The sequence below is a fragment of the Sinocyclocheilus anshuiensis genome, unplaced genomic scaffold, assembly GCF_001515605.1.
Source record: "Sinocyclocheilus anshuiensis isolate Anshui unplaced genomic scaffold, SAMN03320099.WGS_v1.1 scaffold1581, whole genome shotgun sequence".
In the NCBI taxonomy this organism is placed as follows: domain Eukaryota; kingdom Metazoa; phylum Chordata; class Actinopteri; order Cypriniformes; family Cyprinidae; genus Sinocyclocheilus; species Sinocyclocheilus anshuiensis.
The window spans coordinates 848277-857165 of NW_015540988.1; the positions used below are offsets into that span (position 1 = coordinate 848277).

The 8889-nt window shown below is 35.5% G+C and overlaps 1 protein-coding gene across 6 annotated transcripts in view; it reads left to right on the forward strand.

Annotated features, from left to right (window-relative positions):
- marchf8 (membrane-associated ring finger (C3HC4) 8) overlaps window positions 1–8889 on the forward strand; it is a 107981-nt gene that overhangs the window by 54421 nt on the left and 44671 nt on the right. The window lies entirely within an intron of this gene.

The window sequence follows — 8889 nt, forward strand, 5'->3', positions numbered from 1 at the left end:
AATTTGTTTATGTCAACATTCCGAATGCAAATGCATGTGTTCTTCAGCAGTATATTTTAATATGCATGGTCTTAATGCAAATGTATGTGTGCTGCAGATGATGTATTTGAGGAATAGTAAATGAGAATCAACTACTTTAGGAGAGATGACATTTTCATTACCACTGAGTTAATTTATGGAGGCTTGGGTCTGGAATGAATGAAGGGCTTGAGTACCTGCACAAGTCCAGGCATCTCGCTCTCTTGGTTTTCTCTCTCTGTTTGACTGTGAAAAAGACAGAATTTATAATTAGACTTTTTCCTTGATAATTCCACAGTGTGCACTGCAATCATTTACAAAACAATTGCTTAGTTAGCCTCATTGTTCCAATCACTGGTAGCTTATGGTACCTCACAGATTAACTCATTATTTTCATTAATTGTAGCAAATGAGGCGACTGACCTTTTTTCAATAATTTTTGCTTCTCCTCGCTCACCAGATATTTAGTATGTTTCACTAATGTGTGAAAATGAAAGAGGAATTGTGTCTTTGTCTGTAACAGGTTCCCATTTGTAAAGAGTAGTTTATGCACAACAAATATCTTTGCGTTCAAAATTATACTTGAGATAGATACTTTACTGGTTAAAAGCGTTTGACTGAATTTTTAGCTTTGAGCAAATACAGTACTTGAGTTTTTAGACAGATGTAAATGGTGCCTGTGCATGAATTACTTAAAATATTTTAATTTTTACTTTACTTTTTTTACATCCATTTTCTAAACCGCTTATGTAAAGTCTCGGGCCGTAGGCAGGGAAACACTCTGTTTTGTTTTGTTTTGTGTTTTTTTTTTTTGTATCACCTTTGTTTTGTTTTACCTTTGTTTTGTTTTGTTTGTTTTGTTGTGTTGTGTTGTGTTTTGTGTTTTTTGTTTTGTGTGTTTTTTGTATCACCTTTTGTTTTGTTTTGTTTTGTTGTGTTGTGTTTTGTGTTTTTTGTTTTGTGTGTTTTTTGTATCACCTTTTGTTTTGTTTTGTTTTGTTGTGTTGTGTTTTGTGTTTTTTGTTTTGTTTTGTGTTTTTTTTGTATCACCTTTGTTTTGTTTTACCTTTTTTTTGTTTTGTTTGCCCTTACAGCTGAGCTGGAATATAGTGGTCTCTACATAATCCATTTGTGTTATTTCGTAGTCGAGTAGAAAATTATAATTATTGAATGAAAAGGTGTGTCCAAATGCATGGATGTTAGTATACTGCAAGTAAACTGGATGGGAATTCACTGACTAGCAGAAGTCACCCAGTGGTAATGCATGGTATGTAAAGCCATAAACAGATGGAGGCAGCAGTACTGGACTGGAGTGTGGGATGCTGGCATTCTTTAGCAGTGTGTGGAGCAGACATCTGCAGATAAGTCATCCATCAGTGGTCACAGCTCTATGAAACCTTTCACAAAGGATGATGAAGCTTGAAACGACTTGCATTCAGTGGCATGTAGGGGACTTATAAAATGAGAAAGCAAAGTAATTTTTGCCTTTGAGTTTATTCCTGTCAGTTTGTTCATGTTTCAGCTGCACTTGACATAGTTTCATGATTAAAAGCATATCCATCCCCATCAATAATGGGCATCAATAATCAGCCAGTCACAGTGACATGGAGGCACTGCCTACTCTCTTGTGACTTTTAGCCTGTGTTTTGCAGCTTTAAGGAGCTCAGTGAGAACACAGTGAACCCAAGGGAAGCAAAAGAGTCAAACTGTATTTGCAGATGGAAATATTAATACTTTTGTATTCCTGTATTTTCAATTATTTTCCTGTCCGAATGTTTTTGAGAAGTCACCACCTCTTTTTCTTCTAGTAGAACACGCCTCGGGTCTCAATTGATGATTTAGAAACATTGCACATTTTATTTCGGTTCTTATCATAGATAACGCTAGAGTTTAATATAGGAACTGAAAGTCACTGATTTAGTTTTTGCAGTAAATGACTGTTTGCCTGATGGGAAGTGAGTTTAGCGATTTCCGCTCTAGAGACACACTGTTCAATACTCTTTCGAGTCCTTTCATTTGTGTGGCCTTGAGCTGATGAGCAATTGTGTCACATGTAATCAAAGCAGTTCCTTGCCGATTCTCCCCTGTGAGCCTCATGACTGATCTTAATTAATGACCCAATCCAGATCCTACAACGCAGCCTGCAGACTCTGAAGCTCACACAGTCCCTACCCAGCTTTCTAGCTTAGTCATTGTGGCTGTTACCAGGTATCGTTCTGTCCTATTTCTATCTCCGATTCTAGTACAGTAATGAAACATCAGCTATAGTGAGTGAGAACGTTAGTTATGATGATGTAGATTTCAGCCATAAAACCATAAAAGTTTTTCTAGTCCTTGCTAATGCAAGATGTTTCACTTTCATACAGCCTAGATCAGTCCGATAGATGAGCTTGCACTACGTGCGATTTCACTTCCTGTTGGAATGTTAGCCTAGAAAACATTACTGGCAGGGCTCAATTACAACAGTTCAGACACAACATCATATCACTTCTAAATGAAAGTACATTCTGACCCTTAATCTTCACTTAAAGCCCCAACACTGTAGGTTTTAATCCAAGTCTATTAGGCTAACTAAAAAAGACATATGCATTAAAAATTTAAACCCGTTTTCCTCTAAATAGACCAAAATCTACCCATCTACCCAACTTATCTGCAGAGACATATACAGTTTTTCTGTCTGTCCAAAAAAAATGCTCTGTGCCTCCTACTAATATCGATAGCAAATAGCTAATATGCAATAGTATGTCGTAGCATAAACCAGATATGTTGTTTATCGTATATTGATAGTTATATTATATACTAATAAAACGTGAAAACAGTATAATGTTAATGTGAAGGCACTTATATGATATACAGTTCTATTTGAAAAATTGCATTTAAACAAAAATGAAATGTCTTATTTCCATTTTTTATTAGTTATATATTTTAGATGACAATAAAATCAAAATAGTTTCAGTAGTGATGAAGCTATTAGCTATCGGTCCACTATCGGTCGACCTCTGTAAACTAGAGCTGTCTGTTGTCTGTTTCCACACCAGAATATGTTTTGTTTTGGATTATGGTCCCTAGCATTGGATAATGGTGTGCTGGTGTCCTGACCAGGTTTATTAACTAGCTTAACTAGCAAAACTTCACCAGAAGGACAATGCTGGCATCCAATGCTAAGTGCTAACCAGCATAAACCAGCCTGGGTATACATTATACATTATGCTAATCTGAGCTGGTCTTTTCAGCACAGATATTCCCTTTGTTTTGTCCTGCCACATCTTCTTGTTTAAAGAGAATTGAGCCTTTCAAACTATTTATTGGTTTCAAATGTTTAATCACATGTCTGTTCAAGTTAGAAGTATGAAGTAAACTCTGTGTTTATTTAAGGCCTTGTTATCCAAGCACCTATTTTTGGGAACTTGTCAGACCTCTTTTTAATGTCATTTTTAGTTGCGTTTCTTTTCAAAAAGGAAACAGAACAATGAAATACCTCAGAATGAGTCACAAACAGAGATGAGCATTTGACATTACAGGCTCTATACAGTAACGGACTGTATGAATAACAATGCCTGACCCCTTGACCCCTTAGCTTGTATTTGTGGATGTCCTTCAATCTGCCCCCTGTGCGGATTTGCTGTGTTCATCCACGGCTAGTGGAGATATCCATCTGTGTGAGTTCAGCGTATGGACACAATCTGCCAACCAGTGGGCCAGCTCACAGCAAGACCGGTGCCACAATCCTCAGCGGAGTAAGCCATGTAATGCCTTAAGTCTGATTACAAAGAGCTTTGTCATAGAGTTGCAGCTGAAGGAATCGTCATAATATGTATTGAATGACAGCCACAGGAACTGAAGGGGAATTCCATCCCGAAGCAAATCGCAGTCTCAGCTGTGCAGTTTCCTGAGCATTACTCTGTGCTGGCTGCTCTCGAAGATCTCAGTCTCGAGTCTGTGAACCCAGACTGCAAGCCATTCCCATCAGCGGGACTTTGAAAAGCTCCCCTTCTCTCTGCAATAAAGGCTTTGGGATAAATACAGCCTACCCTGGGAATAGAGATGGAGTGGCTCTTTAAACTTTGTTTATGCTCATCTCACTGAAGCAGGCCATGTAATAGTGTCTAATCTCCCTTAATTACACTTATAGACTGCCAAGGTTAGACATGCAGACAGGACTGTCAAAGCCCCTTATTGATTTCACTTTAAATGAGATATGTTTCATGCCACCAGGCCAGTCTCCACAATCAGCAGGCAAAGACCCTTCAGAGATGTGGTCTGTTTTTGTGATTCAGCTTCGACCACTTCTCTTCAAGGACTCCGTAATAATATGCTGTTCTTAACAAAATTGGGTCTGCTTCAAACCCTAGTGAGCTGTCTTGTTGTCTTCTGTCTTAGGCAGTCGTAATGGAATGTATTGTTGTAAGTGAGCGTTTTGGCACATTCTAACTCGTGTGTGTCATTCAAATAGCAATCAACAAAATTTGATGTTTGATGTGAGCAATGTTGCTAAAATGATGCTCTAATAAACATAAAAATACATTGCACACAAATATTGGGGAAAAGTTTGAAAATTTTATTTTTTTAAAGTAATTAATTCTATTTACATTTCAATATATATAATATATAATATTTGCATTTCACATCATATGCCAATTTCTCAGAAATCTAATTAGCCTCAACAAACCCCTTTATTATGCATAGACTTTTTTATAGATTATATAGTAGTGACAACACTTCAGAAATGCATTAGTTAAAAAACATAATTGAAACATAAAAAGGGCTATTTTATTTTATTTTCAATTTATTTTATTATTTTATTTTATTGTACTTATTTTATTTTATTTTATAAAATTTTATCAAAAATATACACAGGGTATCCAAAGCATAAGCATTTTGATGTTCAGCTCAAAACCCAGCATAAAAATTTTCAGATACTTCTTTAAATTCCAACATAGTTTGCTAATACATACTACTGATACAAACTATACTGATTGACAATATAACCATATCATATTGTTTATGTCCGTGTCAGTCATCCAATTCCTTTCAGCTCTTTTTATAGATCATCTCCGTATATCTTTGTTTTAGGCTTTTTCGTGTGATAAAGCTTTACATTTTTAACTGAATGGTAAATGTCATGATAATAAATGTCATAAATGTGTTATTATCAAAGTGGCATATAAAAGAAAACAAACATAAGTGTTCATGTTCCTGTCCTGACAGGAATCTCTTCTCTATTTAGAATGATTTAAATTCCTTGTTTTGCATCACTTCCTATCCCATCAGTTTCACTTTAATATGCAGTGTAAAATCAAGCTTTTTTGATGGAAATGAGCCCTCATGGATCCAGCCCTGCTGAATTAATGTGTCTAATAAGGCCTTGAAATTAACGCATCATTAAAGGCGGGCGTACACGGTGCGATTTTTGCTGTCGTACGAGCTCGCAGGCGATTTTTTTCTCTCGGGAGAAAATCACAGATGCTCGCATGGTCGCGGCTCATACCGTGTGAGAAGAATTACGGACGATCCGAGAACGTTACGAGCACCTCCCGTCCTCCCGATAATTTTCAAACATGTCAAAACAAATCGGATGCTGTCGGTTTAAATTCGTGGCGTATGTGTGGTTGAACGAGACGATTTGGCGATCCATCTGAAGTTGACCAATGAAGATGACAAAAACCATATAGTCTATAATAATTCACGACGTTCCAACCTTCAGAATCGCACCGTGTACGCCCGCCTTAAGAGAGTCCAGCAGAGACGCCTTATACATCCTTAAAAGCTCTTTTATATCATTTTTAATATATAATATTGCTTAAAAAAATTATTTTATGTATTATTTTATACATTTTATACGTAACATTTCCGTCACACGCTTGAGGCATTCGGCCAATCACAACGCACTGGATAGCTGGCCAATCAGAGCACACCTCGCTTTTTCAGACCGATGAGCTTTGTAAAAATCTGAAACGCGGGGCATAGAGGAGAAACAATAATGTACATTATATGGAAAATAAACACATTTCATTACACCAAATACACAAAATAATGTTTCTTTTTAGCAACGTCATATGACCCCTTTAAGTGAATGAATTGCTGCTTACAGAGTATTAATTTTGTAGTTGAACTGGCTAATCTTTTGAAGAGAACTGATTGATGGGAATTGAGTGACTGGCATTGATTCAGTAAAGCAGTCATCACTGGGGTGTAAGTGGGTGACCTGCTTCAGATGTGCTTTCCGCTCTGTCCCGGCCTGCAAAAATAACATCCCAAAAGCAGAGCTTGTATTTTCAAAAGGGGTCACTTCAAAGTTTCTATTTATTGGACGGTAATTAGTTTCACTTGCAGACCTTTGCGTGTTACTTAAATATATAAAAAAACATGTTTCCAGTCCTATGCTAACAATATGACAGCTGTGAGATGAAAATGTAGATTTGAACGTTGCTGATGTAGGAAGTCCATCCTGCTTTCCTTTCAGTCAAATGTAAATGAGTTTGAGCTTATAGGACCATTTTGTTGATGGTCTGCACAGTCTCATCTTCTGTCTCCCTCAGAGATTCGGGGTGGATTGGCAGTCCTTTGACCCCTGTGAGAAGGGATGACTTTCTTTTAAAATATGAACTGAAAGGACTATTACATCGCAATTTCATGCCCCAGGGGTTATCTGATATCCTCTTCACTATATTTAGCTCAAAGTCTCCTCACCTACTCCTGCGTGATTCGCTCAGTGCCTCATTTCACTCGTCTCTTCTCTCTCTGTTCTATGCCACCAGCCTTTATTTTTCAACAGTCTGCTGAATGACTTGTCTCAATGCTTTTAGCACCATTTCTCTTATGTGTGCGGACAGGTAGCACTCCACATTAATTGAGGAAATTTACCGGCTTTAAATATATTTAGCTGAACATGAAGCGTTTTACATTTTTAATATTATTTATTAGAAGAAATAAGATTGGTGCTCAAAATCTATTTAAGATTTTTTTTTTACTCGCTAGACAAAAATATTTTAATATTAATATTATTTATTAAACAGCTTTAAATATTTCTGACAAGAAAACAAGTGTTTTACGAATGTTAATAACTGTTTGTTATTTTTAACACACTGGAAAAATAATATTTTTGTGTTAATATTATTTATAAAATAATATCACCGCAATTAAAATAAAAGCCATTAATTAATTACTTAATTAATATTTCTTTCTCACCAGTTTTTTATATTATTAATTATAACAAATACTTACTAGAAAATTGTATTTTTATGTTATAATAACACACCAATTCAAAAAAAGGACTGGCTTTAAATAGTCCTTAAGAGCTTTGAAATGGCATTTTGCATTTTATTAAATAAAAAATATGTTTTCATTCCCCTGAGAATAAATGATTTAGCTGTTTCCTCCTTGTATCACATGAATGATGAACCAGCTCTCGGTGAAAATGCACCTGTCATAAAAAACCGTCAAGACACATTGTGATTTTGTTCCTCATATTTCAGTTTTAGGAGATTTATACAAGGAATACTTCACATATGTGTCACCACTTGGAGCTCAAAAAGCCATCATACTGTAGATCTTACTCGTAGATAATCTTACCTGAAATTTTATTAATACTTTCAGTGGTCATTGTGAAGATAAACCTGATTTTGTGTATTTTTAGCACTTTCCAGTCATCACAGGAGGTCTCATTTACTTTGATTTGATTGTCACATCATATGCAGATTTGCACAGCAGCACTGCATGAAACCTGAACAACAAAAAATGAAATATTTTGGATTGAACTCATCTGAATGTAAGTATTTGTATTAAACATTTCGCAGCATTTAAATATCAATGCAGTCACAGTGGAGGTTTTCCTCTCAGTCACTGCAAAAATCTCAGTAGCTGTACTACAAAATGTGAGTCTAGTTTCTGAGCAGTATTTACCAACCTCACAGCACACAGAGAAAACACTGGCTGTTTTTCATTCAGGTGCTTTAATGAGTAATCTACACTGTGTTGACAGAGCAAAGTCCGTAAAGGACTTAAATAGCGGCGACCAGAGGTTTTTAAGAGCATGAGCCATTTAGCAGGGCAGTCTAATGAAAGTGAAAGGTACAGGCCACACTTGGTTCATTATCCAGCTTAAATAGTAGAGCTCAGGTGAACACATGAGACCCAGCTCCCTTACACCCACTTTCACACCCACAGCCTCCCTGTGTAGGTATTTTGAGCAGGATTTTCTTGGTGCTTGTATAGTACTTCATAACTGCTTCACTAGAAAGTCAACTGTGACCATCCTTATTTAATTATATATTTCCTCCTCTGGAACTCTGGAGGGCAAGATTTTTCACATCATGAAAGTTGTATACGGCTCATAAGTTTACAAACCCCTTGTGGAATCTATATCCATATAAGAGATAAGAAATATTGAGTTTATCTTTTTATTAAGTACTACCTAAAGCAAGCTGTATAACAGATATTAAAGTGTATTTCACAAGACAAAATAATGACTGAAATGTAGACTGTTGAACTGAGCAGTTTGTGTAAATTCAGTTTGTAAATTGTGTAAAATTAGTTGTCAGTTTTGTCTTGTTGAGTATATATGAAATATATTTATTTATATATGTGAAATATATTTACAGTATGATACAGTGCTAAATTGTATTGCATTTTATTTAGCTTCATTATTGCTAAAAAGTCATTTTTATGACATCTTATTTTATTTGTTATTATATTTAGATTTATTTATTTGACATTGTTTATTTAATTTATTTAGCTTCACCAGTGCTAAATAAAAAAAGAAAACATTAAGGTGAATTTAATACAGTTTAATTAGACAGTCAGTTTTAGTATTTTATTTAATGTTTTTATGACCCTTCTTAATTTATTTTATTTAGTTTTTAGTTAGTTATA